Source organism: Ursus americanus, chromosome 27, assembly GCF_024610735.1.
Source record: "Ursus americanus isolate L20-20 chromosome 27, mUrsAme1.1.p, whole genome shotgun sequence".
Lineage (NCBI taxonomy): Eukaryota > Metazoa > Chordata > Mammalia > Carnivora > Ursidae > Ursus > Ursus americanus.
The window spans coordinates 32,127,631-32,150,709 of NC_142153.1; the positions used below are offsets into that span (position 1 = coordinate 32,127,631).

The window sequence follows — 23,079 nt, forward strand, 5'->3', positions numbered from 1 at the left end:
AGGGGTCATGAGATTAATTTTGCTACTAACATAGCTGTATGACCTTGATAAAGTCTATGACTTTCCAGGCCTCAGCACCATTATCTTTAAATTGTGAGCATAACCAGATAATTTCTAATGTTTCATTTACTTTCATGATTCTTAACTGGAGGGTTTGAGGCATTTTGAATAGAAGAGACATAAAAGACTTTTCTATCCAACTAGTGGGCCAAGCTAGACATTTTGTCTTTGACAAGTCTTTCTCTTCATGTGTGTTATCAACTATTTAACACTGTACCTAGCAAATACCAATCATAAATGAAAACGACAGTCTGTTCTCCCAGAAATGTTTCTTATCATTTTCCCTCTTCATCAATTTTATTTCTATTGTCTTAATTCAGGCCATTAGCATCTTTTCCATGAACTACTGCATTTTCTCCTAATCCATCATGCTTTTCACTTCTCTATACCTTTCTAACCTCCAACATTTCCTGGGTATCCTTCCTCAAGCCCTGATTTTAGGGGTTAATGTCCAACCTAAATGGGAAATCCAATATCCTCCTCTATCTGGTTTTCTTATTTTTCCAGTTTAATCTTTTGCCAATTTCTTTCTTCCCTCATATCTTTAGATAACCACTTTCCCCTCCTCCAGACAAGGCAAAGAAGTCAAAGGCATTTAAATCAATCATGCGTTTTCCTCCATTTTCTGCTTCTGGCCATGCTGTTCCTGCTTATTATGTCTGCTCCCCTTCTCCTTCAGGTGAAATCTATTTATTTATTATGTTCCTGTTCAAATATCACTCTTTTTTTAAGATTTCATTTATTTATGAGAGAGAGAGAGAAAGTATGAGCAAGGAACAGAGGGAGAGGGAGAAGCAGGCAGGGAGCCTAATACGGGGCTTGATCCCAAGACCCTGAGATCATGACCTGAGCTGAAGGCAGACACTTCACTGACTGAACCACCTGGCACCCCCTCAAACATCACTCTTATTGCAAGTTTCTCTGAATACACTGGGAGAAAATGTCTCCCTCCCTCACCTGGAATCCTCTCATAAGACTTTTATACAACTGTATTTCAGAATCTATGTTGAATTATCCTTAGTTGTTGCCTTCTCTACTTTCTCTGGCAGGTCATGTGCTAATTTACTTATCCATCCATCCACTCATCAGTTATTGAAAATCTGCTATTCATCAAGCACTTTGTTAGAATGTAGGCAAGAGCACGTGTGTTGATGAGCACTAGGTATTACAGGCAACTAAGGAATCATTGAACACTACATCAAAAACTAATGATGTACTTACTATATGCTGGCTAATTGAACATAATAATAAAAAAATAATTTAAAATTAAAAAAAAGAATTGTAAGAATGGATTCCAGTTTTTAAGCAAGTGTATTGTCCATGTGGAGAGGCAAATTTTAAGTAAATTTTAATTTGGAAAATAGAATGTTAAGTGCTGTGATAGGGTATGGTCTGCAGAGAATACTTTGGAATTAAAGAGGAGAAAATCTATGGCACAGGTGGTTAGGGATTATGTCCAGAGAATTTCCCTGGTTGGGGGAATTAATTTATTAATTTATTACCTATCCAGAGTCTGACATATAATTAAAGGTCAACAAATGTTCTTAAATACACTTTGTTCCGAATATATGAAGGATTGTTTTCTCCGGTGTGTTTGATAAGGGCTGTAAGTAGAGAAGATATTTCAGAGATATGAAGAAATTATGAATGACAGTACCGAGCATTTCCACTGGACCAGATTTCCACAAGGAAAATGCTAGTTTTGCACACATTGAAGGCAGGTATATTAACTACATATAACTCCACTAATAAAGACAAATGGTTGCATCCAAAGGGGTCTCCCACCGACCTACCTCAGCCCAGTCAGACAATAATGAAGTGCAGGAGAAACAGCGTTCTGCTCTCCTTTCCATTCAGGGGATGACAGCTTAAGACTGGTGCAGCCTAGCCTCTTAGGGAGGCTCAGCCCCTGCTCCACGCCGCTCAAAAACGAGACGGCGTGAGTTACTGTATATTTGACTCATTTTCCTAGAAAGTGCTGACGCAGTATGTGGAATATGTTAGGTTACGAGAACGCTGGTGGTTCACTGCTTTCCTCCACTTTGAGCCTCACGGTAAGTCTGCGGCAGCCTAGCCCGATGCCCGGGAACAGTGTCCTCCGCGCAGACTCCCCGTTGCCAGGTAACCAACCTCCTGTACACACCTTCTCCCCGGGTCAGGAACCGCCACCGTCTCTCCGCCGGGCGCTCCAATCAGGGACCGGCGTGTCTGTCACGTGGTCTTCCGGGACGGCCCAGGGGAGCCTGGCGCTCGGTCCTGCGCGAGGAGCGGTCTCCCAGTCCCACGGAACCCGCAGTCTGGCCGCCCCGCCCCGGGAGTCCGAGGCACGCAGCGGGGGAGGGCGGGGAGAGCGCGGGCAGTGCTCGCGCCGCCGCCGCGCCGGTTCAGCACCTTCCGCTGTCCGCTGCTGCGGTCGCCGCCTCCTCCAGGTAAGGAGTCCGCCGGGCGCGGGGGTAGAGCGGGGCGGGCGCAGGCGTGAAGAGGGGTCTTCGAAGCTGCGTAGCGTCGCGGGAGCAGGCGTGTCACCGCGCCGGTGAGGATCATAGCGCCGCGCTGGGCTCGCCCTCCCGGGCTTTGCGCACAACATGCATGATGAATGAATCCCCGGAGTTTTAGGGTAACGCACCTGATTATCACGAGGCACAACCAGCGGCCAGCGTGTATATATCTGAGCTGCCCCTGGAGTGTGGGCTGACCATTATTCTAATTTTTAACGTTATTAAGTATATGAATGTCCGGAGTGTAGTTTGTATGCCCGCCAGGCACTTCTGTATAGATTTCCCACCCCTTTGAAGATGGTCTTAATAGGTTGTACCAAGAAGGCTTTGAGTGAAATGGAAGTGTGTTCCAGAAACAAGACAGTATTGAATATGAGAGGCATCGTATGTGTAAATCATAAAAATACTATCTTTCCTGTTTTTCTCTACACAACCCCTCCCCGCCAGATTTTTGCATGCAAATATTAAAAAGAGCAAAATTTAAGCTTTTTTATTTACTATATTAAAAGCAATTGATTTGAATGAAATTTAGTGATCACTTTGTGTACCAAAACTACTCCACTTGTTTTTGTAACTTCTACTGATTGATTGATTAATTGGAGGGTTTGAAAAGAGAGATTACCCTTCTGAATCTTTCACAGAGTATTTCAGAAATACCCCTCAGAGGAACTCATTTTCCCTATCAATTTTTAAAAACAAAGTTACAAGTCCTTCTTGAATATTTTAAGTAACCTCAGGTAAGAAAAAAATTTCCTTTAGGTTTTCTCTACAGAGCAAATTCTTTGGGGGAATTTCTAAAATTCTCTTAGGTATCTGTATCTCTTGCTCACAAATGTGTCTCCAGAAATTGTCTCATCAACAGTAAAAGAATAATCTCCATGTGATTATCACAGAATACAGCAGGTTTGGGATATTCTCACTAACCTGCTTGAGGGGAGCTGATGCTGGATTTATGGTGATTACAACCACTATGGAAAAAGCACTTTTTTATGTCCTTTTGAGATTCTGTCTCACTGACCTAAGTGTGCAAGAAAATGGCCATAGTTATGTCTTATCTGTGTGAAGGCAGAAATGTGAGACAAGTGGTCTGACAGTCTTTACTGTCACTTTAATGTCACAAACGCTAGTTTTAAGTCATTGCGTTAAGAGTTCTTGGGAAGTCTTCTCGGTTGGAATAAACCAGCAGTCGATTTCAAAGGGCATACATGGAAAGAAAAATCCTTTTCTTTCTTTCTTTCTTTCTTTCTTTCTTTCTTTCTTTCTTTCTTTCTTTCTTTCTTTCTTTCTTTCTTTCTTAACAGCCCAAAATATAATGGGCACTATTTATTTTTTGTATGCAATATAAAAAATCGTATATTTCTTAAGTGAGCTCCATAAACTTTATGTTAAAATGGCTCGTTGAATGTTATTAGTTATAGTAATCTGATTTTCTCCTATGCTAATATTTATAGAAATATGTAAAGAACTGTGGGTATCTCTGGGGAAAAAAATCAAATATATTTACTTGAAAGTTCAGAATTCTTCATTTGTTATTGTTAAATATTGGTGTACTAAAATTTTTTGTCACTCATTCATTACATAATAATTCCATATATTAGAAAGCCACAAATTAATTTAGCTCAGGAAAACAATGTTTTTAAATCCTCTGCTCCCAGTAGAGGGACTATGAGAGCTGGAATGTTTTTGTTGTTTTCTCTAGTCTCTACCTGTGGCCCTCAGCTTGGGCATAGAGGAGCCAGTGGCAGTTTTTAATCACTAAGCGACTATTAGGAACGGTTGTATTTTACTTTGTTTTACCTTGATAGATACTAAATGTCCAACATAAATGATTAGGTTACCATAATCAATAAAATTTGTTCGAATTGTCCAGACTACCTTTTTTTTGCCTAACCTCTGTAATGAAGACTAAAATGAAATTCAAACAATTTTGAAGGATTCACATTTCCTCCCTATATTCCAGAATTTATTTGAAATCTGGTATATTCCAGAAAGGTAACAGTTTATCAGATTACCGAATAACCAGTTTACTCATGGTAATTCATTCATGGTAATGATGTATATATAAGCTTTACCAGTACTTCGTACAATTAACGAATTATCTCCTTTTATGTTTTGTATATCTATTCCACTTAACAGATTCAAAGATTAGAGTGAAATAATACAGCTTTTAGTGTGTTTTCAGGAACAGAATATTTTATTCAGAGTATTTTAATCCATAACGATCATATTAGGAATTTGGGAGGGGTTTCTTTATTAACTCTGATGACTTTTTTCTATTGTATCAGACACATATTAAACTAAGAATTGGTTGGCACTTTTCAACCTTCAAGACTTCCTGTGTTCTGTGTTAATCACATGGAAATTATTCTCTCACTGTTGATGAGACCGTTCCTGGAGATTTGTGAGTGAGAAACGAAATGTGGATGCCTAAAGTGAATTCGAGAAATTCCCCAAAGAATTTACTCTATAGAGAAGCAAAACCTAAAGGAAAATCCTTTCTCTTACCTGAGGTTACTTCAAGTGTTCGAGAAGGACTTGTAACTTTGGTTACAAATATGGGTAGGAACATATTATAAAATGACCAGCTTTGACCTATGCCTTTGTATATCGAAAGAAAATATCTCATCATGATTGATTAGAAAGATTTCAAAAGTTGTAATGGTAAAACATGAGCTGTCATATTAGGAGAGACGGTTCAGGTTGTTTTTACTTGATTTCAATGACTAGAAAAAACTAGATCTATAACTGAAGAGTAATTCAAACATTTGAAATAGGCTAGACTTTGTAGAAAAGGCAGTCTGCATTTGAAGCCATAGGTGGCACTTGAAATGCAGATGTCACATCATCAGCCAATTGAGTGAGATAATTTAAAAAATAATAATGTTAGAAGTCTTGCTTTTTATTACTTTACATGTATGTCCCCAGTGTGATTTTCTAGTCTAATTACCTCTTGAAACTCTGGAATTCTACATTTTAATTACATATGTATATATGAACAACAGACAGTAATATAAATCTTCTACCTTAAGATCATATGGCAAATAATTTATCACTATTATTTACTATCATAGGGATAATTAATAATTGTCATGTTCAGGAAAACGCTATGAAGATGTCAGAAATAATTTTTTCGTGCTTTGGTGAGGCTGTTACAACATTCAATACTTGGTTTATAGATTCGAATGCTCAGCCCTTGAGAACTCACAGTAGAGGAGTTCAGTAGTTTTCCTTATTCTTAGGTTCATCATTGTCTTCCAGATTGTTGACACATTAGGTTGTGTGCATGTACCAGTATCCCACGCAGCGTCATTTGCAATTGTATATTATAAGTTCAATTTCTTATCTCACACATAAAAAACTTACTTTCAAATTGGAAAGTAGAAAATAATTCTCATTACACAGAGCATTCACGTTTGATGTGCTGTAGGAAAACCTTCCTTTTCCAATATAAAACAGCTCCACGTGGAGTCTTGAAAATTAAACAGTTGGTTAATATGAAGCAGGTAAGATTTAATTAAGTTTGGACCTTTAAGATAAAACATTATGAATGAGTTTTCATGAAGAGTTAACATCTTATGTTTAAGATAAGCGTGGTAACAGGTTTGAAAAACTCATTTCAAGATGTTAGCTGGAAGGATCCTTAGAGACCAGTTAACCTAACACCCTTATTTTGTAGATGAGCTCACTAAACACATAATGATATGTTGTTCAAAATGAGTCAGTGGGAAAGCTGATACACAGCTTGGGGTCTGATACTCAGTATTATGCTGCTCCCTAAAGAAGCACAAAATATGTCATCAGCATCATTTTCTTAATTTTTTGGAGGGGGTGGTGGTATTTATTTATTTATTTTAGAGGGAGATAGAAAGAGAGAGCCCATGAGCAGTGGGAAGGGGCAGGGAGAGGAATCTCAAGCAACTCCATGCTGAGCGGGGAGCCCGCCATGGCACTGGATCCCACAACCCTGAGATCACAGCGTGAGTCAAAACCAAGAGCTGGTCGCTCATCCCACTATATGCCACCCAAGTGCCCCATTATTTCTCTTTCATTACATTTTTTCAAATGGCTAATTCAAAACTTTGAGTGGTTGGGAATTAGATCACTTTTATATTTATTCTGTGTTATTAAAATAATTACTATACAAAGTGAACACTGTACACGTGTTTGGTCTCATCATATAGAAAGTTTCTTAAAATATTGGTTAAAAAGTGTTTTCCCACGGGCGCCTGGGTGGCTCAGTCGGTTAAGCCTCTGCCTTTGGCTCAAGTCATGATCCCAGGGTCCTGGGATTGAGCCCTGCTGCTGGCTCTCTGCTCAGCTGGGAGTCTGCTTCTCCCTCTCCCTCTCTCTCTCAAATAAATAAAATCTTTTAAAAAACTGTTTTCCCATAATTTGTACCATTTTTTGATTTGCTCATTAATACAAGTTAAGTTTTGCTGCAAGTCTTATGTGATTTTCTTGGAAATCAGTTATCTCAGAAATTCTTTATTGCAATGCATCTCAGTGGTATATAAGTGCCCGTCGCCATCACATGTGCAGTTGAATGTTAAGGATACTAGAAATAAACTTTCGGAAGTTACATCTGAAGCCTAGGTAATGGTTACCATTAGGTATCATTTTGAAGTGGGTGTTTATTTTTTAGACTTTGTGCCACTTTGTTACCAGATGCCATCTAGAGCAGGGGTACTCAAAGTGTACCTTAGACCAGCCGCTCTCCTGTGAGCTTGTTAGAAATGCAGATTCTCAGACCACGCCCCTAGTCCATCAGAATCTCTAAGGGCGGGGTCAGAATCTGTTTAATAAGCCTCAAGTGATTCTTAAACAAGGTAGAGTTTGGGAAGTACTGATATAAGGTGTGTTATGCCGTTGGACCCTGTCACGTCATGAGCTGGTAATGGCCATTGTATAATTCCACTTTTGAAACTGTACTTTGGAGCACCATGAACTGCTGAATAAATGAATTAATTCCTGAAAATATAAGAGTGGGTACATTTCATAAACATCTGATAGTAGTTTTTTGGACATAATGTTTCACCTTTGTTATTAGTTACATTAGTTCATCTTTAAGGGGAATTTCATGTTGGCTAAGGGTGTAATTTTTGACACATGGGCTATCAAGTAGATAAACCACCTATCTGATCTGCATCGGTCCTGACTTAGCCCATGCAACCCTTCACTTATCAAACTTTAGGATTTATCTCAGGCCGTCTATCAATGTGTAGATGCATACACTGAAGACATTTTTAGATTTAGTAACTTATGGGGGCTATTTCTGTTCATCTTAAAGCTTTCAAGCTTTAAAACCTTTGGATTTCCTTTACTGGTTTTTCTAAATTGACTTACCAAAATAATTTTTAATACCCCTTGCCAAGAATAAGAAAATGCTAGTCCAAGTAATAGCTTCTGCCAAATGGGAATCCTGATTTTCACAGGCAGATAAGCATAAAGGCCCACCCTGGTTTAAAAACTCATATAAAAAATCCAACCCACCAAACAGACTGATTAGAAGGGGGTGGGATCCTCAGGTTTCCAAAATGATTCATGGCATAGCTTCTCAAGTTTTCATTCAGGAGGAATGATCCTATTTATAAAAATAAGGCTACATATTTTTGCCTAATATAGAAATAATTCTATATCTTTTTATGACAAATACATACTTATGTATGTCTCTGTCAGTGGAATATTTACCACTGACTTACTAGTTTATGGGTGAAAACTTATATGATTTCACCCCTCCTCTGCTTTTCTTTAGCTGACTCAGAATGGTCACACTGAAGGTATATAAATGATCCTGTTGTTCAGGAAAAGTGTATTACTTTTTCAGTCAAATTAAAAATTATCCCCACATTGCAGCTCAAGAGATTCTGTAATCCTCCAACCACCTAGAGAAATCTAATTCCATAATTCAAATCCATATAATTTTCATTTTAGTGGTTAGAGTGTAGGAAAGTGTAAAAATAAATGTACAGATGGGTGATAGAGTAAGTGTGTAGGTGGGTGATGAAATAACTCCGTTCACTTCACTGTGTCTTTAAATTAGTGTCTTGGTCTAACTTATAACTCTTGTGTTTTACTGATCAAATTGGAATTTGTACTGGCATAAGGGGTCACTTTGTGAGTCCAAACTAGAACTACCATAAGGACCTTAGTCTTTTCTATTTGCTACCTAATCCAGGATTATAACGTAGGTTAATACCGTGTGCTTGTTGTGACCTATTTCACCGTGTAAGCTTTTAAGAACATCATGATTTGACATATGTTGGGCGTGCTTAGAGAAACCACCCGGCCAAGCTCATGAAAGGTAGATTTAGGAATGATAGAAATTTAAGAGTTGAATCTTGGTCAGTACAAGATTCCAGAGGCAGTTTTTTGACTAAATTATCTTTACTCTCATTAAACTATGTTAGTAGTTCTCCACCTTTACTGTGCATATAAATCATCTGGGAGTAATGTTAAAAAGCAGGTTTCCACAGAACAGCTGAACATAAGGGAAGGGAAAAAAAGAGGGAGGCAAACCATAAGAGATGCCTAACTATAGAGGACAAACTGAGGGTTCATGGAGGGTGGGGGATGGGCTAGATGAGTGGTGGGCATTAAGGAGGGCACTTGTTGTGATGAGCACTGGGTGTTGTATGTAAGTGATAAATCACTGACTTCTAGTCCTGAAACCAATATTACACTATACGTTAACTAACTAGAATTTAAATAAAAACTTAAGAAAAAAAAAAAAGCAGGTTTCCAGGCTCTACCGTAAGATTCTTACCCAGTAGCTTTGGGGTGTGAGCCAGGAATCTGCAATTTTAGCAAGTTTCTCAGTTAATTCTGTTGTAAGAGACTTGAGACCCACACTTTGAGATGCATTGACTTAGAGATCTTTTAAAATTTCTTTCATGGGATGCCTGGGTGGCTCAGTCCTTAAGCATCTGCCTCTGGCTCAGGTCATGATCCCATCAGGCTCCCTGCTCGGAGGGAGAACTGCTTCTCCCTCTCCCACTCCCCCTGCTTGTGTTCCCTCTGTCGCTGTCTCTCCGTCTGTCAAATAAATAAATACAATAAAATAGAGTAAAATAAAATAAATTTAAATAGAATAAAATAGAGTAAAATTTCATTCATCCTTGATAACCCATGGCTCCACGTATCAGTGAGAATAGCGGTCATTTAGAATGATGGATACTAGACAGAAGAGGAGGATCTCAAGTTAGTGAGCCAATGGCTGACTTAAAAAATGCACACACACATTTTTTGGGTAGTTTTCAAATGTTTTCTAATGAGTACATATTGATTATATAATTATAAAAAAAAGTTTTACATAGCTCTGACCATATATGTATTCAAATTTTAAACACTGATTTTCAGCAAGAAGTTTTTAGGGTTTTGTTTTTTGTTTCTTATTAATATAATCAATATAGTTCTATTAAGAAAATTTGCAAAATTCCGGAGACTATAAAGGTGAGTTAGGCAGAACTACCTTGAATCTCCGCATCCTGATACGTCTCTGATATTTGAATACATTTTTATATCCTTTTATTGATTTTTCTCACTGTTTCTCAAACGGGCCAAGAGCTTCAGCTTTGGCTGCTGCTTCAGCTCACCAGGGTTTTACACCGGACACCAGATGCTTATATATTTTGCCCTTTTCACCTTCAAGTCTTTGCTTAGTCTCACCTCAGTATCACCCATACCATCTTTTAAAAATTTGCTACACCAGCTGTATCTCCCGAACTCCTTGTCCTCTTTTCCTCCATTATCTTCTCCAAACCACAACTTCTTTTCTCATATACATCATTGACTTGCTTGCTTAGCTCATTTTCTCATTCCTTCCCACAAGAATAAGAACTGAGAAAGGGCAGGGTTTTTATCTGTTTTGCAGAGTGTTTTTTCATGAGTGCCTGACCGGCACATGGTTAGTACTTCATAACTATTTGTTGAATGAATCAATGAAATTGAGAAAGGATTATTAAAAATTTAGAAAATATAAATAAGTCAAAGGAATAGTAAATTTCCAGCTATTAAATAGCCAACTCTTTAACCTTGTCGTGTGTATTCTTTAATTTTTAAAGTGTGTGTATGTGTCCGTGTGTATATGTTTATACATATATATAAATTATATGTAGATTTTTAAATATGGGGATATAACTATAGAGTTAACTACAGAGACCTTTTTCAAATCATTGATTCATTATGACTTTTTGCAAATTAAGATGTTATGTATATGTTTTTATATTTTTGTCTGCCTTTTTTTCTTTTGACCTTGTTTATGGTCTTTTTTAACATAGAAATTCAAAATTTAATATTTGTTTCATGATGATTTTTTTAAATTATAAAAATACTTTGAGTCAATTTCTCCCTAAATATCAAGAAACAAATTGTGTCTATTGATTACTTTTGTAAAATGAGAAATTTAGCATACCTTTGTTTTCTTCTTTTCCTTAATTTCAGTACTTGAGAAAACCTAAATTTTTAAACTTTTTATAACTAATGTTTATATTATTGGTCTTCTCTTTCAATAATTATTTTTTATATATGTATTTTTATTAACCCTGTAACTTAGATATTCAGGGTTTTTTGCTTAATACATTTTTAAATTACATGAACTTCTATATCTGAATTGTTCTGATTCATTTTTTCAAAAGCCTGTAATTTTTATTCAAGTAATTTTAAAAGGAATATTACATGGGTAAATTGCCTTCTAAATCCTTGTGTCTATGACAATGTCTTTTTGTTTGTTTTCCCTTCACACATGAATTACATAGTGAGGTCATCGTAATTGAATTTATTTAGTTATTGTACCACTGATATGTGGAGTTCAGTGCAGTGGTAAGAGACGACATCAATCTGAATTCTCTGGATTTGTACATAACAGTTTAAGAAATTCTACTTAGATGTTCATAGGGTTGTAAAAAATTAAGTTAAGCCCTGAATTTGCCTTAATATACTTAAATATGGATCTTTTTGAAAAATATATTTTGCTTGAAATAAGAAGACTACTTTCAGGGCCCTAATCAGGGTCCCTCCGATCAGGGTCTTTTTCAATTCAAGTGATATTGTTTGGGCTACTTCTTGGGTTGCTGCTTTTATTTCTGTTATTTGTTTGTGCTTCAGTCTTCTCTAAACACGTTTATGATATGTTGTTTTGGGTTTTCATATCCTGTACACTGCTGTATTTCATTTTCTCTCCAATTAAAAAAAAATATTTGTTTTCCCATAATGTTTTTTTTTTTTTTAAGATTTTATTTATCAGAGAGTGAGAGAGAGAGGGAAAGCACAAGCAGGGACCGCAGCAGGGCGGGGGAGAAGCAGGCTCCCCCCTGAGCAAAGAGCCTGGTGTAGTACTTGATCCCAAGACCCTGGGATCATGACCTGAGCCAAAGGCAGATGCTTAACTGATTGAGCCACCCAGGCGTCCCTTCCCATAATGTTTTTGAGTTTTTTTACTTGTTCTCTGAAATCACTAATATGAGGTTGTTTTGTTTTTGTTTTTGTTTTGCAGTTTGAATTCTGCCTTTTATTGCTCTTTGATGTGGGTTTTCCTTCATGAGTACCGCTTTGACTCTCATCCCAGAGCCCGTTATCCTAACTGGTAGTATGCTCTTTCTTATTCTTGAACGACAGGATGCCCATAAGGGATAACCAAAAGACGATATGCAGATTGCTCAGGCCCAAACTCTGTCTCCTTGGACAGTGGATCAATTATTTCACTATTTGATCAATATAAAAATCTCAACGTAGATAGAAACTTAAGTCAATATCCTGACCTAACTGCCGCCATCTAGCATGCTTTTCATTACCTAGTGTGGTTCTTTTGTCCTGAAATGGAATTTTCTCCTCTCTACCTTAACTACATGGATGGAGAAAATACGTAAAAAAATACAAATACCTTTTTGCTTTTTCTTTCCATTTGTAACATATAACTAAAGGGTTATATTTCCCAGAGTACAGTGTTACTCTCTTATCTCCCATATCTTTTCTTGTCTCAGGGTTTTGTTTTTGTTTTTTTTTTTCCTTAGTTGCTGAATAGAAATAGTAGAGGTCAGGGAGTGAATGGAGAGGACAGGGAGGGAGTGACAGAGGGAGTGACAGAGGCAGTGCTGTGGCTCCCATGACGTCGTGGAATCTCTCTGACTGACACGGATCTTGTTTCTGTAAATGGGGAACAGCTAGTGAGGCAGTGATAGTGTAAATTTTTACATACTTCTTGGGAGAAAGGCTTTTTAAGTTTCTAACGGTATCGTGATATTCCACTAGGACACTAGTGCCTATGACAAAATTAGAGAACTTTTGTATTTAGTGGGAATTCCTCACAGGAATGATGCTGAGACCTTGTTTTGAGTGCTGCTATGAAGGTTTTTTGGTGTGTGTGTGTGTGTGTAAGTGTGTTTTCTGTGATCTTATAAGAGCCAGTTAGGATTATTTCATTTCCAGCAACAGAAAATACCACATATATTGCTATTCATATAACTAAAAAGTCTAAAGTTAGTTAGAGTGCACATATCATAGCTAACTTCAGTTCTCAGTTACTGTCCTCGTGACTCAGCCCCTCTCTCCTGTGCTGGCTTTTCTCAAACTCTACGTAGTAGCCCCCAACAATTCTAGATGCCTTCTCATGAGATCAAGATGGTTGCATTAGCTTTGATTTCAGACTGACTGTGGCTTACGTCCACAGAGGATAGAGTAATTCTTACAAAAGTCCCAAGTTTCAAGCTTAGACACATTTAGGCTATGTTCCTGTCATTGAACCATCACCACAGCTGGGGAAGTGATTACTATAAATCTGAACCACCTGCTCTGGTTCAGGTGTTCTTCCGCTTAAACCTGGACCAAGGTGGGGGGGGGTGCGGAATCACCAAACGAAAATGTAGAACTACTTCTGAAAGAAAGGAAGGAAGATGATGGGGAGGCAGACAACCGATGTTCACTGCTGTGTTTAAATGGGAAGTTGTGGGACACTGACAGAAGCCACTAGAAATGCTGGAATACCTCTTATGCCTCTAAAACATGGGAGACCGCAGGCATAGTGAGCCTCTGAACAAAATAGGGCTTTGAACCTTGAAACTTGGGGGAACAAAACTCAATTGGAATCTGAACTATAACAAGTTTTAATTAAACTTATATTCAGCTATTTATCTCTCTAGTTTTGCTCACATTTTAATCGTTGTGAACTTTATAATATGTAAGTAATGAAATGCAAACTAATTAAGAAATGCATTAGGATTGGAAAAATAGAACCCAGTAATGAATTATCAGTAATGTAAATATTCTCTATGCCTGCCTATAGCTGGTTTTCATTTTTTGGTTCCTGATCTTTCTTTCTCAGTGACTTTTAGGCATAGCTGCCTACATGTCCCCCCCACACACTCCACAGTCAATATATCTCAGTAGAGCTTTCTCCTGGGCCTGTCCTCCTAATGTCCCCTTTCAGAGGATGCTGCCCCATCATTTGACCAAGCAGCTGAGAAACAGTGTTCCTGGAGTCCCCCTGCCTCCCCCCCCCCCAAGTGCTCACTTCCCACAGGTTAGTAGCTCAGCCTCATCGTCTGTCACCCACTTCTTTACATTTTGCTGCCCTGTTGCCCATGAGGCTTCTCCTAAGAGAGCCAGGATAATATTTGTATATCATTATTACCATGCTTAAACTGCTTCAGGGACTCCCACTCACATATAAGATAAAATCCACAATTCTTATCATGATCTACACAATTATTCATCATTATATCTTTTGCCTTCTTGTCCGGCAGACAAGTCACAGTTTTCCTCATGTACCATGATACTTTAGGCATAGAAAAATAATTTTTGCATAAAAGCTCACCTCTCTCTCTCTCTCTCTCTCTGACAGCCTTCCTGAGCACTTAAAGCAGATTTGGGCACATTTGTCTTTCTGCTCCTCTAAGCCCTTGCTCATTCTCTATTAAAGCAGCTACTGAAAATTGTCTCAACATTTATTTGTGTCCATCAGAAATGAAGTGAAATGTAAATAACAGAAAACCAGTAACTTAAAGAGACCTTAAAAATATATATATAACAAGTGACTGAAGAGAGTGCATCATAATGTTAGCACTGCAACATTTCTGCAGTTTTCCGGGCCCTTATTTCATGGATTCCAAGATAGCTCCTGCAGCAGCAGTAGCACATCAGTGTCCAGGTCAAAGCAGCAGGGGGAGAAGGACATCAGAGAATTCTACTTACATTTCATCAGCTGAAACTGAGTCACATGCCCACACTTAGTGCAGTAATTGACCCAGGAGGAAGATAGTAGTACGACTGGTTTAGACCAGCATCATTCACCTCCTAGGAATAGGAATAGTCCCGTCCTCCCTGACATTACTGTAATTCCACCTGCACGTGAGTGTTCTGGGTTTCTGTTGGCAGGGAAGGAGGTAGGTGAGAATGTTGTTGGTTGGACGACAGACAGTGACTGGACGGTGTCTGGCTCTCCCAATGCCATAGTTTCTTGAAGCAGGGCTTTTTTCCCCCGCTTGTTTCTTGTTCATCTTTGTATCTTTCGTAACCAGCATTAGTGCCTAGCTATGATAAACACTCACTAAATATTTGCTGAAATGAATGAAATAATGGGATACAGAAGATATACATGGATAAAGATGCTTTTCATTGAAGACATGGTGGTTGCACAGACAATACATTTGCTAAGGCAAAATAGGGCAACACTGGCCCTGCTTACTGTATTAGGGCAGATGGTAATGACTAAATTTGAATGGTAGTATGTACCCGTGCTGATGAAAGCATGGTAGTTACTTATATTTAAAGACAATTAAGAAGGTTATAGCCAATGGACATCATTGATGAATTCTACGTTCTAAAATATGACTTTGGAAATTATGCAATCTAAGAGCCTACCTGAGGTTTTGTTAAATGTAATAAAGAAATGCAAAATAATAGTGGCTTAAGCAAGATAGAAGTCTCTCTCTCACATGAAAAAGAAAAAAGGCTGGGGATATGAAGTCCAAGAGGTTTTCAGAGGTCTAGCTCCAGTTTTCAGAGGTTCACTGTTGTGCCCATCCTTGAGTGGAACCCCCATCCAATGAAGCAGGATACCTCCTGGGGCTTCTGCCTTCATCTTCCAGGTACAGTGAGCGCTAAGTGTGGGCTGCAAACGGCACGCCCCTGCTCTCCAAGTAGACAGTACATCCTAGTGCTTTTGACTGTCCAGAATTTGGGCAAATAAAGTGTATTTAGTCATACACTTTCTTCTGTTTCTAAAATTATTTTCTCTAATACCGATTCATCTACATTTTACGAAATGTTTTTCAGAGGACATTTTGAATTTGTCTATTCTTTTCTCTAGGTCTTATGAAATAGCAAAGGCAAAGATGACGTGTATACAGAGAAACACACTCTTATCTAAAAATACAGAAATTTTGAACAGCTTATTATACTTTCTGCTGTGTCCACTTTCATAAAAAGAATCACTTTCATAAAGTAAAATGTTTTTCTTTGAATTTTGACAGAGACTACATTTATGTATCTTAGAAATACAGTATATTATTAATATAAGTTAACTTTAATCTAAAAAACTGAAATATTTGATTTATGATACACCATAACATGTGCTGGACATTTTAGACTTCTTAAATTTACCTTAGTGCAAGTTATTTTTAATTTTTAGACTAGATCAATTTAGAGATTCCAATTAGGAACTTTGGTCAAACTTTTAGGATGTGAGGATTTATTAAAAGGAACTTACTGGCTGTGACAACTAGGATCCAAAGAAACGTATCACCCAGAGGCAATTCTTCGTTGAATTTTTTTTTTTTAGATTTTAGATTTTTTTTAAGGATAAACGAAACATTACCAGCAATCACAGCCTCCACCAAGGATAACCACCATCCTGACCTCTTGCAAAATAGATAAATATTGACTGTTTTTGTGCTTTATGCAAGTGGAATAATATGAAAATAATATCTTTGTGTCTAGCTTATTTCAATCAACTCTATGTCCGTGAGCTTCTGTATAGGTTGCATGGAGCTGTTACCCTTCATTCTCATTATTGCAAACCATTCCATTGTATGAATATACCACAGTTATTTTAGCCATTCTGCTGTTACTATAGACCTGAGCAGCATCCCCTTTGGGGCTGTGATAGAGGTGCTCTGAACATTATAATACATGTCTTTGGTGAACGTAAATACCCATAATACCCATTGCTATTGGCTAACACTAAGGAGTGAAATGCTGGGCCATATGGTATATATTTGTTCGGCCTCAGAAAATCCTGCCAATGAGTTATCCAAATTGTTTGTTTCAATTTACATTCCCATGAGCAGCATATGAGTTTCAGTTACTCTGCAATCTTGCCAACCTGTGCTATTATGCATTTTAGCCCTTCTGTTGGAAATGTAACAGTATCTCTTTGTGGTCTTAATTTGCAATAATAATGGACAACTTTCATATGTTCATTGCCCTCTTTTTGTGATGATGGGGTTCTTTGGTCTTTTGTCCCAAGTCTTATGTTCATTTTTCTATTGGTTTGCCAGCCTGTTTTTGTTTTTGTTTTTGTAGTAGTAGACCAGTTTTTTGTGTGTATATATATATATAGAGAGAGAGAGATAGATAGATAGATATAGATATAGATATAGATATAGATATAGATATAGATAGATATAGATATAGATATAGATATTTAATATTTTCTCCCACTCTATGGCTGGCTTTTCGCTCTTTTAATGATGTCTTGATGAACATAAATTTGTAATTTTAATGTAATCAAATGTGTCAATTTTTTCCCTTTGTGGTTGGTGTTTTTTTGGTGTGTCCTGTTTAGTAAACCCTTTTCTACTCCAAAGACAGTATATTCTCATTAGTTTTCTTTGAAAACTTTATCGTTTCACCTTACATATTTAGACTTCCAATCTGTCTGGTATTGGTGTTTTCTTATGTTATGTAAGATTGGGGTGAAGATTTTTATGTGTTATTCCATAAGGGTATTCAATCAACCAACAGCAATTACTGAAAGGTCTGTTCCGTCTTCAGCGTACTGTATTGTCACCTTCATCGTAAGTCAGTTAACAGCATATAAAGGGGTTTATTCTGGACGTACTGTGCTCCATTAGTGAGTTTTCGTGGCCTTAGATCTACACCACATCATCTTAATTATTATAGCTTTATAAGAAGTATTGATAGCTCATAGTGTAAACCTTCAGCTTTATTCATCTATTTGAAGGCTGCCTTGCTGTTCTTGGCCATTTACATATCCATATAAATTTTAGAGTTACCTTGTTAATCTACACACACACACACACACACACACACACACACACACACACACAGAGACATACCAGTCACGAAAACAGGCTGGGATTTTGATTGGTACTGTATTGAATCTATAGTTAATTTTGAGGCAGTTTACATCTTTACAATATTAAATCTTATTATCCATTAACATGTTATATCTTTACTCTTTTGTTTAGGATTTTTACATTTAATTTACAAGAGAGATTGCTCTGTAATTCCCTCTCTTTTGAAGTCTTTTTCAGGCTTTGGCAGGATATAAAGAATTGATAAGTGATTCCTTTCACTATACTCCCAAAGAGTTTGTGTGAGAGAACTCCTTCCTCATTTTCTGTTAGAAAAATATAATGAAGGCTATAGTTGTTCACCTCCAAGCATTGCTTTAGCTGTAATGCACAATTTCTATTTGTGTGGCTTTGCTGTCTAATGTTAAATATTTTCTAACTTCCATTTTTACTTCTTTGAACCAAGGATCATTTAGAAGTGCGTTGTTTAATTACCAGACAGCTGTGGATTTTCTAGTTATCTTTCTTTTATTAATCTCAGACTTAATTCCCTTGTGACCAGAAAATACACTCAAAGAATCGCCATATTTAGGAGTTTGGAGTTTGGCTCAGCACATGGTTTACTTCTGTCCTTACTCTACGTTCAGTTGAAAAGAATGGGAAGTCTGTCATTGCTAGCTACAGTAGTCTGTCTGTATATGTCAGCGGGGTCAGTTTTACTGAGTATGTTCAGACCCTTTGCACTCCTACAGGATTTTCTCTTCTATCAGACATTGAGATTTATTACTTAAAGTTTTCCATTATGATTATGGGTCTGCATATTTCTCTTTTAATTCTGTCATTCTTGCTTTATTTGGTTGAAAGTCCTGTCATTCACGTAGTGAAGAGAAGGGCCATATGCATCCCAATGTTCATAGCAGCATTGTCCACAGTAGCTAAATCGTGGAAGGAGCCGAGATGCCCTTCAACAGATGAATGGATTAAGAAGCCGTGGTCCATATATACAATGGAATATTACTCAGCTATCAGTAAGAACGAATTCTCAACATTTGCTGCAACATGGACGGCACTGGAGGAGATAATGCTAAGTGAAATAAGTCAAGCAGAGAAAGACAATTATCATATGATTTCTCTCGTCTATGGAACATAAGAACTAGGATGATCGGTAGGGGAAGAAAGGGATTAAGAAAGGGGGGGTTAATCAGAAGGGGGAATGAAACATGAGAGGCTATGGACTATGAGAAACAAACTGAGGGCTTCAGTGGGGAGGGGGGTGGGGGGCTGGGATAGGCTGGTGATGGGTAGTAAGGAGGGCACGTATTGCATGGTGCACTGGGTGTTATACGCAACTAATGAAGCATCGAACTTTACATCGGAATCCGGGGATGTACTGTATGGTGACTAACATAATATAATAAAAAATCGTTAAAAAAAAAAAAAAAAGAAAGTCCTGTCATTTAGGTACAGACAGTTTTATAACCATCCTATCATTTAGCCAGATCCCCCTCTTCCTTAAGCAACGTCCCTCTGTCTCTCTAGTAATATTTCCTGCCTTAAAATTTATTTTTTATTTCTATAACTATGAGAGCTTTCTTTTGGTTAATAATTTGCTAGTAGATAATTTTCTGTTTTTGACTTTCAACCATTCTATAACCTTCCAGTAAACTGTGACTCCTATAAAGCGTATATTGTTGAGTTTTTTAATAGAGTGTGCCAGTTTTACTTGTACTTGTAACTTTAATCCATTCTCATTTAGTGTATAACTGTTATAATTTGATTTACATGTACAATTAAACTTTTGTTTTCTTGTTCACAAATTTTTTACTTAACTACATTTTCCTTCGATTCACTTAATAGTGGGTTTGTTTACTATTCTTTTTGCAGTTACCCTGGAGATTCTAACATGTAACTTTGACTCATTTCCATGTAATAGAAGCAATTACTTTTACCTCTCCATGGATCCTAACTCCATTTAACCTGCTCTCACGTTTTGTGTTATTGTGTTCATGTATTAGTGCTAGATATTTTAAACTTCAGAAGACATTGCAATTATTGCCTTGTATTTAACCACATATTTCCTCTTTCTGATGATCTTTGTTGTCTCTAGCGTTTTCATCTTTCTGCCTGGGATCATCTTCCTCCTGCCTGAAGAACTCCCTTTAATGTCTTTCTAGTTCCGGCCTGCTAGTAATGAATTCCCTAGTTTTTGTATGTATGAAAATATCATAATTTTTGCCTTCAGCTAGATTTTCACTAGGTATAGTAGCATTCTAGGTGTGTAGTTGGGTTTTTTTTCCTCCTAACTTTAAAAACGTCATTCCATTATCTTTTGACTTCTATTATTTTGATTGATCTTTAACAATATTGTGACCATTTCGAAGATTTTTTTTCTTTGGCCGTGGTTTTCAACATCTTTGCCGGGAATGGCCAACAGTCCCTGTACTGACAGATGAAAGATTACTCCAAACTTTGTCGTGGAAGAGAGGCGAAGGCAAGGGGGTCAACGCTCAGAGGCGAAGACCCTTTGCTCTTCTTTGCTCCCACTTTTATTGGTGCTTCAGGATAATCACCAATCCGTATCACTGTTTCTCAAGTGCATGATGTCTGACAAGGGGTCTTACTGGAACAAGGAGGATCTGTTTACAGGAAGGATATGCCAATCTGCGTGTTCTACAGTTCTGTTAAACATAGCCTAAGGGACAATGCCTACATCTCTTAGATTGCAGGGCGGCTGTTCGGGCTAGGAAAGTTTGGGGAAGGCAACTCCCCGCGGCATTCCAATGGCAGCGTGGTCATGCAGGCCTCAGCATTCCAAAGGCCTATGCCCTTCTCCAAAACCTTCCCTGCCTTCAGCGGCCTCCGTGTTACATTTTAGCGAGCCAGGTATTACGGCTGATTTCATGCTCTACCTTAACCCCAACACATCTTATGCTTAGATACAGTTCTACTTTAACTTACGCCGATCAGGGGATGTCTGGATGGCTCAGTCGGTTACACATCTAATTTCTGGCTCAGGTCATGATCTCAGAGTCCTGGGATCGAGCCCCACATCAGGCCCTCTGCTCAGCAAGAAGCCTGCTTCTCCCTCTCCCTCTGCTGCTCCTCCTTCTTGTCTCTCTTTCTCCCCCTCTCTCTCTGTAAAATAAATAAATAAAATCTAAAAAACAAAAACAAAAAAACTTAACCTGCTCAGGATTTAGTGAGCTCTAGGAACTTAATTTTTTAAAATCAATTTTGGAAATTTCTCACTCCTTTTCTCTTTAAATATCGGTTCTATTATGTTTCCTCCCCCTTGGAGACACACATTCCACCTGTGTTTAACTTTTCAGCATATCCTATGCTCTGTTCTATTTCACTCTTTCTTTTCTCTGTGCATTAGTTTTGGTGTTTGCTAGTTATAGATATACCACTGCACTAATACTGACTTCTGCTGTATCCAGTCTATCAATAAACCCATCCCCTGAGATCTCAATGTCAGATACTGTGTCTTTCAGTCTTAGAGTATCCATTTTCTTTTTACTTTGTATATATTCTGTTCTCTGGTAAAAATACTTCACTTTTCATCTATTTTGTTTATAACTACATATGAAAAACACCAAGTGACTTAAGCTAAAGAGAAGTATACTATATACTTTATCTCTTTGTTACTAATGATTAGAATCACTAAAACTTGGAGTGTTGTCAGCAGTATTGATGGGTTGTTCAAGGGCAAGCTTTGAGATTGTTTTGAAATTTGAGCTTTCAAATGGTTCTTTGGATGTGGCTGTTCAATGCTTTGAAGGTCTGGTCAAAGCATGAAATGCCTGGATTGTAACTATCTGACTCTACACATCTCTTCAGGAATGTAAGAACGTGCTCATGGAGATCTGCTCAGGTTATCCTTGTGGGATAACAGGAATTAAAGAGTTAGAGGGTCTATCATGGACGTAACATTCATTAATGGCATCCACTTGGACGATCATGGCAATCATCAGATTCCCTGTTGATATTCTTTTGGACCTCCAAACATGGATCCTACTGTAGTCCATCTCTGTCCCCTTTAGCTTCTTAAGGTAGACCAGTTTTCCCTCATTTCTTGTTGAGAGATCATTCTTTGTGTCCATCTTCCTCATCTGCTTGAACCTGTCATTGCTTCTAAAAATGCTTTGTGTCTATTTATATCTTCTGCCCATTTTACGATTTGTTTATTTGTTTCTTGTGTATTGAGTTTGAGAAGTTCTTTGTAGATCTTGGATACCAGTCTTTTATCTGTAGTGTCATTTGCAAATGTATTCTCCCATTCCGTGGGCTGCCTCTTAGTTTTTTTGACTGTTTCCTTGGCCGTGCAGAAGCTTTTTATCTTGATGAAGTCCCACAAGTTCATAGACATACAAATGGCTAACAGACACATGAAAAAATGTTCAAAATCATTAGCCATCAGGGAAATTCAAATCAAAACCACACTGAGATACCACCTTACGCCAGTTAGAATGGCAAAAATTGACAAGGCAAGAAACAACAATTGTCGGAGAGGATGTGGAGAAAGGGGATCCCTGCTACATTGTTGGTGGGAATGCAAGTTGGTCCAGCCACTCTGGAAAACAGTGTGGAAGTCCCTTAAAAAGTTAAAAATTGAGCAACCCTGTGATCCAGCCATTGCACTACTGGGTATTTACCCCAAAGATACAGACGTAGTGAAGAGAAGGGCCATATGCATCCCAATGTTCATAGCAGCATTGTCCACAATAGCTAAATCATGGAAGGAGCCGAGATGCCCTTCAACAGATGAATGGATTAAGAAGTTGTGGTCCATATATACAGTGGAATATTACTCAGCTATCAAAAAGAACGATTTCTCAACATTTGCTGCAACATGGACGGCACTGGAGGAGATAATGCTAAGTGAAATAAGTCAAGCAGAGAAAGACAATTATCATATGGTTTCTCTCATCTATGTTACATAAGAACTAGGAAGATCGGTAGGAGAAGAAAGGGATAAAGAAGGGGGGGGTAATCAGAAGAGAGAATGAAGCATGAGAGGCTATGGACTATGAGAAACAAACTGAGGGCTTCAGAGGGGAGGGGGGGTGGGGGAATGGGATAGGCTGGTGATGGGTAGTAAGGAGGGCACGTATTGCATGGTGCACTGGGTGTTATACGCAACTAATGAATCATCGAACATTACATCGAAAACCAGGGATGTACAGTATGGTGACTAACATAATATAATAAAAAAATATTATTATAATAATTAAAAACAAACAAACAAACAAACAAAAAAACAAATCCTACTC

At 37.9% G+C, this 23,079-nt stretch overlaps 1 protein-coding gene across 1 annotated transcript in view; it reads left to right on the forward strand.

Annotated features, from left to right (window-relative positions):
* Positions 1-2,318: 2,318 nt before the first annotated feature.
* The window catches only part of WDR17 (WD repeat domain 17), a 108,843-nt gene continuing 88,082 nt past the window's right edge, over positions 2,319-23,079 (forward strand). The window contains exon 1 of the mRNA XM_045813442.2: positions 2,319-2,489. The gene's annotated coding sequence lies outside the window, so the exon portion shown is untranslated. The remainder of the gene's footprint in view (positions 2,490-23,079) is intronic.